The sequence below is a fragment of the Silene latifolia genome, chromosome 10 (assembly GCF_048544455.1).
Source record: "Silene latifolia isolate original U9 population chromosome 10, ASM4854445v1, whole genome shotgun sequence".
Classification (NCBI taxonomy): Eukaryota; Viridiplantae; Streptophyta; class Magnoliopsida; order Caryophyllales; family Caryophyllaceae; genus Silene; species Silene latifolia.
The window spans coordinates 27,956,747-27,964,415 of NC_133535.1; the positions used below are offsets into that span (position 1 = coordinate 27,956,747).

At 41.4% G+C, this 7,669-nt stretch overlaps 1 non-coding gene across 1 annotated transcript; it reads right to left on the reverse strand.

The window, feature by feature from the left end:
* Positions 1-7,186: 7,186 nt before the first annotated feature.
* Positions 7,187-7,293, reverse strand: LOC141609636 (small nucleolar RNA R71). Its single transcript, XR_012527559.1, has one exon. It is a non-coding gene; the product is annotated as a small nucleolar RNA R71 (small nucleolar RNA).
* Positions 7,294-7,669: the final 376 nt, after the last annotated feature.

Genomic DNA, 7,669 nt, shown 5'->3' on the forward strand with positions numbered 1-7,669 from the left:
CGCATGCTTCATTCACTCCACGATGGTTTTGCGCTCTTTAGAGCCAATTACTATATGAATGATTTGAAGAAAAGTCCTCACGCACTACACTCCCTTCTCGTACAGACCGAGAAGGACATGAAGTTTAGTGGGAGCCTGAAACAGGATGTTCTCATTGTGTCAAACAAGGGCAAGGGTAAGGGCAAAGTTCAGCCAGACCTCGCAGATGGTGGTGTCGAAGTTTAAGAAGTCGGGATCAGGTAAGAGTGGGCCTGGTGAGTCGAGCACCTCACCAGGCGCGACAAAGAGCAAGACCGGTAACATGGAATGCCATCATTGCCACAAGACTGGGCATTGGAGGCGTACATGTCCTGTTTACCATGAGGACATAAAAGCAGGTCGCGTTAAACCTGTTGGTATGTCTTCTTCTTCTTCTTCTACTTTTATTCATATGATTGAGATTAACCACGCAAGTTACGGAACTTGGGTACTAGATACTGGTTGTGGTTCTCATCTGTGTAATCATGTGCAGGGGCTCAAAACATCGAACCCCTCGTAAAGGGTGAGGTGGATCTGCGTGTCGGGAATGGAGCACGAGTGGTTGCCGTCTCGAGGGGAACATACGTGATCCGACTTCCCAAATGGATTTGAGTTATTTTTATATAACTGCTATTATGTACCCAGTCTTTCTAAAAACATTATTTCAGTTTCTGCACTTGACAAACTTGGTTTTTCATTTGTAATAGAGAATAATACTTGCATTTTCTCATTACACGATATGATTTATGGCAAGGCAGTCTCCATGAATGGAATTTATGTTTTAGCTCAGACCACCGAAATATTGCACGTAATGAATAAGAAGTTACAGGTTGGTGACAAAGATCAAACGTATCTATGGCACTGCCGTATGGGACACATTAATGAGAAATGCGTTAAACAGCTCATACAGAATGGAGCTATCTCGGCCTTTGATTTTCAATCATTTGGCACGTGTGAATCATGTCTCATTGGCAAGATGACTCGAATTTCCTTCAAAGGTGTTGGAATGCGCGCTGCTGACCTATTAGGACTCATACATACGGATGTGTGTGGACCTATGTCAATCACCGCACGAGAAGGCTATAGGTATTTCATCACTTTCACGGACGATTTAAGTAGATATGGCTATGTCTACTTGATGAAGCATAAAAGTGAGTCCTTTGAGAAATTCATGGAATACCAGAATCGGGTACATAACCAACTGGGTAGAAAGATTAAAACACTACGATCAGACCGTGGTGGCTAGTATCTTTCTCACGAGTTTGATCAACACCTTAAGGACCGTGGGATTGCCTTACAGTTAACTCCACCTGGAACACCTCAATTGAATGGTGTGTCCGAACGGAGAAATCGAACACTACTTGATATGGTTCGATCCATGATGAGTCACACCGTGTTGCCTGATTCATTGTGGGGTTATGCTCTTCTGTCAGCTGCTCTAATACTTAACCGAAATCCGTCTAAAGCTGTTGACAAGACTCCATATGAACTATGGAAGGGAACGGTCCCTAACTTGTCCTTTATACGGGTTTGGGGCTGCGAGGCTTATGTCAAGTGGAGACACGAGGATAAGCTCGGCCCGCGATCGGTCAAGACATACTTTATAGGTTATCCTAAAGGAACACTTGGTCATTACTTCTATTCGCCAACCGAACAACGTGTATTTGTTGCGGCTAGTGCGACATTCTTAGAGAAGGAATTTCTCGAGAATGCGAAGAGTAATAGAACCTTCGAGCTGTCGAAGATTCCAGAACCAAATACCGAGCAACCATTGGAGGAACCAGTTCCTTCAATCCCGGCTGCGGTTGATATTCCTGAGGAACCTAGGAGGTCGGGTAGAGTCTCTATTCCTCCGGACAGATACATTGGTATGGTTGAGGAACATGACATAGATGACATTCTACTCTTAACGAGTAGTGAACCCGCAACCTATAAAAGTGCCATGACTAGTTCCGACTCAAAGCTATGGCTTGAGGCCATGCAATCCGAGATGGACTCCATGTATGAGAACAACGTATGGGATCTTGTTGACTTACCTGCTAAGGTTCGTCCCCTTCAATGCAAATGGCTTTACAAGATAAAGCATTCTGTGGAAGGTCAACAAGATATCTATAAAGCACGACTAGTTGCTAAAGGTTTCACCCAAGTGCCAGGTTTGCACTACGATGAAATTTTTGCACCCGTAGTCATGTTGCGTTCCATTCGGATTACCTTAGCGATTGCCGCTTTTCATGACTATGAAATTTGGCAAATGGATGTGAAAACCGCCTTCTTAAACGGTTATTTGGAGGAAGAGTTGTACATGGTACAACCCGAAGGTTTCATCGATCCAGAACATCCTAAGAAAGTGTGCAAGCTTAAGCGTTCCATTTATGGACTTAAGCAAGCTTCTTGGAGTTGGAATCATCGTTTCGACCAAGTGATAAAAGAGAATGGATTTACTCGATCGGTCGAGGAACCATGTCTATATATCAAGTCGAGTGGGAGCAAGATTGTCTTCCTAATATTGTATGTTGATGACATACTCCTGATTGGGAATGACATACCTCTCTTAACTTCGGTAAAAGTATGGTTGAAGAACCATTTCCAGATGAAAGATCTGGGTGAGGCACAAAGAATTTTGGGCATCCGTATCTATCGAGATAGATCGCGTCGGATGTTATCTCTCAGTTAGGAGTCTTATATAGACAAAATACTAGAGAGATTCAGCATGACTATCTCCAAAAAGGGGTTTCTTCCTATGGCTCCAGGGGTGCATTTGAGCAAGTCTCAGGCACCAGAGACACCGGAAGAGAAAGAGCGCATGACCCGGATTCCTTATGCTTCGGCTATAGGATCAATCATGTATGCCATGATATGCACACGTCCGGACGTGGCATATGCATTGAGTTTGACAAGTCGATTCCAACACATCCGGGTGAATCACATTGGATGGCTATCAAGAACATTCTTAAGTACCTACGGAGGACTAAAGATTGGGCATTGACTTATGGAGGCGAACAAAAGCTATGCGCTACCTAAGATTCTGTGAGATGCTAGCTTCCAAACGGATCGAGATGACTCGAAATCTCGATCTGGATTCGTTTTTACTCTTAATGGCGCTGCGATCGATTGGAAGAGTTCCAAACAAAGTGTTACAAAGCAGATTCTACGACGAGTCCGAGTACTATGCCGCGTCGAAGGCTGCAAAGGAAGCGATATGGATGCGTCAATTCTTACAAGGACTATTCGTAGTGCCTAGTTCGAATGACCCGATCACCATCTATTGCGACAATAGAGGTGCCATCTTCCAGGCTAAGGAGCCTAAGTCTAGCAATAAGTCTAGACATGTACAACGGAAAGCTCATCTAATCCGAGATTACGTGGAGCAAAAGGAGGTAGTGATAGAAAAGATTGCTACAGATGATAATATAGCAGATCCTCTCACTAAACCATTACGACAAGATAAGCATGAAGGGCATGTTAATTCCATGGGAATTAAACGTGTTCCCGAGTTGTAGTACTCTTTTATGGATTAGATTCATTTTCTTGTGTACTCTATACGACATCATCGTTTTGATATTTATATATTTTGTTTTTCATGTGGATTTGTACGACAATTTTGAACACCACAAAGTGAACTGAACAAACATTATATTTTTGGTCCTTAATTGCCCACATGAGCTGATAACTCTGGCAATTATTTTGTGACGTTGGTTGATGGTGGGTTCGACGAGCCATAAGTCAAACGGTTGGTGACCAATCACGGGGCGAGTTATACGGATATCTCGTAGGACACAATTGTGACATCGACGTGGAGTCCTAAATGTTTTATAACATTCGGTGCCGGTCGTGGATAGGACCTCCATGGTGATCCTAAGAGTCGTTTCTTTTGACTATCGACTGTCTCTTGAGATTAAGGCCGATTTTGGGTGACTTTGGTTTCTTTCTCACGGTCATCCGTAACGAGGGGCCAAGTAGATTTTTTCTGGGTCATTTCATGCGTGCTTAGATCGGCGGAGTCGAGTTGAAGGAAATATTCAGCCTTTATCGTACTCGATATTTCTCGGGGCCACTCGAGGAGTCAGAATCGAAATGCATGGCCATGCTCGAATGCGGATTCGTTTTATCGGTTAAGTTACTATCTAGTCGGGAAACCACTCTTGATACTGGTCGATTGTAAAATACGACCTTTGCGGATCAGGATCTGCAAATTGTTTTACATTGAGTGGGAGAAATTTTAAATGGATATGAGAATCGGTTATCGCACATACACTTGTACGGACAAGTGGGAGTTTGTTGGAGCGAGTGTCCTCCAGTTAGTGCGGATAACGTTATTGCATGTACACTTGTACGGACAAGTGGGAGCTTGTTGGGGCTGGTGTCCTCTACAGTTAGTGCAATGACATATAAATCTCTAAAAGGATCAAAGGGTATGCTTTTGTATTATTATCAGTTGGTCCACGTTTATCAATAACGGTTGGCTTGCTATATAAGTTTGACGTTATTGTCATACAGATGGCGGTGATCAACTGGTCCCTAAAAGTCACACCTATAGGATACGTTTGAGAGATGTGACGGTATGAAAATACAGTCATGTTGATGCCTAATTTGACTAAACAGTTAGTCGGAGTTATTGACTAATAATTAGTCAAACGCGATGTTGAGATAATTATTTAATACGGATTAAATAATACGGGCTAAGGCGAATTAAGCGGTTTGATGTGACCATAATTGGCGCATATTTAGCCCCCGAATTACCATTGTTTCCATGCTTTTTAGTGCCTATTTGGGTCATTTCTTATCTTTAGTTCTTTGTTTTGCATATTCTTTGAGATTTTGATCCCTTGGTAGGAAAGGAGTAAGAATCTTGCATTTTCATGGCAAAACGAGGCTAAATTGATTGTATTCAATGACCAAGCATCAAGAAGAGACAAGACTAGAAGGCCTTCGTACATATCATAGTAGAAGAACAATGTTGAGAAAAGGATCCTTGAGTCCCCGAGGAAATCCCCAAGGAATTTATGAAGAAAAGGGAAGAAAAGAAGAAGAATTGACGCTGAACTACAATCCGAACGGATTGTACCAAATCCGCCCGTCCGTCCAGCCCAATCCGAGCGTCCCACCTTGGAATCCGCTCGGATTCCCCCAGCACAATCCGAGCGTCCCTCTCCTAAATCCGCTCGGATTCCTCAGCCCAGATCCGGCCGTCCCGACTCCAATCCGCACGGATTTCAGTACAGCACGATTTTCATTCTTCAAGCTACGAAAAGAGAAGCCCTTCTCTCAGAAAATACCGGATTCTCCTTGCTCAACTTAAAAAGTGTAATTACTAGTTTAGCCCTTAGTTAACCCTAATGCATCCTCCCTAATTTTCACTATAAATACCCCATTAGTCTAATTAGAGGGGCATGTTCTTCTTATCAATAATTAGAGTAGTTAATATCAATAAAATCTCTCTTTAGTTTTGTAATCAACAATTAATCAAGTTCTAATACAAGTTTTAGTTCTTTAATCTCTCTCTTGTTCATCCTTTATTTTGGGTAATTGAAGATTATTTGGGTTATTATTGGGAGATTGACAACCTCTCAATCAAACATCAAGTACTTCTATTATTCTTGCTTTGTTATTGGAATCATTAGTAGGTATAATCTCTTAATCCCTTTTTAATTATTGTTAATTACTTTCATTTATTCATCATGTTTCATTATGTTAGTATGATTGACAACCTTTCTAGCATGATCAATATGATAATGAGTGAGTAGTCTCTTAGCTAGGGTTTAATGGGTGATTAGGGGAAACCAACATGGGGAATGATTCATGCTTAAATCAATATGCTTTCATATCTTATTTGCTTGCTTGTTTTGATCTTAATACATGCACATGTTATATTTGATGAAATGCTAAGCCTATGAATCCTTGCATTTACTATCATCTTCTATCCTTTCAACTTGACTTGTAAGACATAACCCAACTCGAGTCTTGTTAGACCATGCATGTGTTGAGTAGGAAAGATTAAGTCGACTTGTAGGTGTTGTACAATCTAATCGATTCGGCTCCGGGACCCAAACTTTCCTAGGATTGTAAGATATAACCCAACTCAATCCATCACAACAATAATTGCTTGCTTATAATTTGAGAACATATTTGTATGATCATATCCCATGAATCCCCTATGAACCTATGACACCCTAGTGCCTTTAATCAATTGTTTACACCCCTTATTTTATTCATCTTGCTAGTTTATTTTCATTGCTATTTTAGTTTAGTAACCTTCTACATCAACCCAATTTGTGACACCCCCTAGACACTACTAGTTACAATAGAATTCTCATTTCAATACCCGTCCCTTGGGATCCGACCTTTACTTGCCTCTTTACTAATTGTAGAGTTGTTTGTCAAGTATAAATTGTGTTTTGTATCGACCATTGACCAACGACCACATATGCTTAATTGTGAACACGAAATGGCCTCGATCAAAAAATGGCGCCGTTGCCGGGGACGGTGTTTAATTGATTTAAGATTTCTTTTATTGTTATTAGTTGTGTCTTTTTCACCTTGGGGAAGTAAAACTCCTCAAGGTTTGTTCTAATTGTTTTCGAGTTGTTTGATATTTTGCATGTCTAGAAGGTTACAAAGAGATTTGTTACCTTTTGACCGTGAAATCGAAAGAACCTTGACGAATAATAGGAGACTTGTTAGGAGGAATTTGGGAGGTGTTGGTGAAGTTGTTCAACCCACTAGTGAGTTTGTCAATCCTTTCGCAATAGAAGGAGAAGAGAACCCATTAAACAATACCACACAAAATCCACCTACAATGCCTAAATTCTCGTCACACTCTATACCCACCGAGGAGAATCTACCAAATGGTACTCCTACACCGCAACATCTAACCGGTAATTTTATTGCCAAGTCCGCCTTCATCCAACTAGTTGAGAGGAGCCAATTCGGGGGAATGCCTAGTAAGGACCCTCATTCTCATATGGAAACCTTTTGCGATTATTGTGATGTTATCTCTCAAACGGGCGTGACTCAAGACCAAATAAGATGGGTCTTATTTCCTTTTTCGTTAATCGGCACCGCAAAGCAATGGTTGAAGGGCCTTGATAAGGCCACCCTTGGAATAGATTCTTTGAAGAAGTTAGCTCTAGCTTTCTACAAAAAATTCTACCCACCGGAAAAGACTAACATGCTAAGAGCTCAAATTACGGGTTTTAAGCAAAGGGATGAAGAATCTTTGTATGAAGCTTGGGAGCGGTTCAAAGGTATTTGTCACTCATGTCCTCACCATGGACTTAGCGAATGGTTTTTAGTGCAACAATTTTGGAATGGTTTATATGAAGATTCTAGGAACATTCTCAATATGGGATCAAATGGAATGTTCACCGAAGTTGATGACAATCAAACATGGAACAAGATTGAGGAAATGGCGGTCCATAATTCACAATATAGTAGGCCTCGCAAGGCTACTAGAGGAGGAAAGCATGAAGTGGACTCCGTTACTCAATTGGGTGCTCAACTTAGTGCTCACATTGACACAATCAACTTGAAGTTTGAACAAGCTATGGCTAGACTTGAGGAAAACTCAAAATCATCAAAGCATCATGTCAATGCCATGACGGCATCCTCATCAATCCCAAGTGGGATATGTGAGAATTGTGGAACTTTGGGT